This window comes from Exserohilum turcica (assembly GCF_000359705.1).
Source record: "Exserohilum turcica Et28A unplaced genomic scaffold SETTUscaffold_6, whole genome shotgun sequence".
NCBI lineage: Eukaryota > Fungi > Ascomycota > Dothideomycetes > Pleosporales > Pleosporaceae > Exserohilum > Exserohilum turcicum.
In genome coordinates, this window is record NW_007360277.1 from 669,334 (window position 1) to 671,065 (window position 1,732).

Below are 1,732 nucleotides of genomic sequence, written 5' to 3' on the forward strand. Positions count from 1 at the left end.
TCGAACCAGCAGAACTACTAGAGGACGTTGAGGCAGTGGACCGATGGGAAGCATTCACGGAGGCTGCGCGAGACAGCGAGGGCCGCCTCCCAGAGGGGTTTCGAAGAGGCGACGCAGTACCACCCTAAGGAGGGGGGTATTGTAACGGGCTGAACGCCCTTTGGATAGCTCCTCGATGGAATCTCGGTCAAGCAGCAGACGCCAGGTCTTACTCTGCAACTCGGCATCTGTGCGAGGCCTGAGCGGCGCCCAGACGACGCGCTCAGACACTCGGTGCAACCTTTCTCCGACAAGTAAATAAACACCACGCAAGTAGACTCTATAGCTCTCTATCGAATACAACCTCTTGTATACCTCGCGATTGCTCCCCGGAGCGCAGCCCCTTACACTTAGGCTACACTAGTTAGCTAATTTAGACGTATAATAAGGAAGCGACACTTATAGAAGTAGTAGCAAACACTAAGTAAATCTCTTTAGCAACCTATATATTAAAAATGTACTAGACCTAGTAGTTATTAAGGTTAACCTATCTAATAATAATAGGCGCTATAGCCTAGATAGCACCTAGCGTTGTATAAGTAAGCAACTAATAAGCAACGTTAAAGATCTAAGTAGTTACTTACTTAATAGTGTTATTAACTCTACTATTTATATAGAAACGTAAGGTGTTAACTTAGCTATTAGCCTATATCTTATAATTAGCTATTGTATAAGAAGACTTAAAGAAGTGACTATAATAAAAGAAAAGTTAAAGCTAAAGGGATAGAGGAAACAAGCAGTAGGTAGGGGAAGAAGAGTATTTATGCTCACTAGACAGCGTTTGCTATATAGCACTATTGCCTAACTCTCTCTTACCTTTACTATTTGCCTTTACCTTAACTATACAAGACGCTAAACATGTAATAGCAAATAGATAGAGAGAAAGGAAAAGAAGACTAAAGAATACGCACGTGATATTAGACAAGGTAAAGGAGAAGAGTATTATAAAGGGCTACGCTAGAGAGGTATGACCTATAGGTTACATAGTAGTAAATTACATAACTTTAGTTACGTAATGTAACGGGCTAGGTAGCCCGCTACAGTACAGATAGCGGTGGCTATCTTATGTATCAACTACGCAACGATATCAGCAGCTCTGATATCTTGTGCCAGCCTTTTTGGCGCGGTGGGCGCGTTGTAGTTGCGTGCGCAGTCTAATAGGACTCGACCCGTTACACGTAACTAAATAACATAGTTAGCTACGTACAAACAAGCTTAAGTAAAAAAGAAGACTAAAGGTCTAAGCGTTTGTACAAGTAATAACTATAAAAGGAGGGCCCTCTAGATAGTTCTTTTCTATATCTTTCTTCTTCTATACAATAGGTGAATGCATACTCGTTAGTTAGGCCTCTCTTGCCTATAACAACTATAATAATAAAAAATCTTATAATAAGTAAAGTATACTTAAATAAAAAGCTTTATTATTATAAAATATAAAAATAGTAGAATATTATGATATAGTAAGCTATAAGAGTAGTAATAGAGTTATACTACTACCTACTAAGCCCTCTACTAAAACTACTACGGAGGTGCCTCACAAAAGTTTTGTCCTGCCAAGAATAATTTAGCCGAAATCTGGCCGCTCTCCTACACAACGCCTATCTCTCCCCTCTATATACTCATTACCACCTTGTAGCTCAATTATCTTTGGAATATGTATAAGAATACGCTCAATCCAAGCTTGGATCTTAGC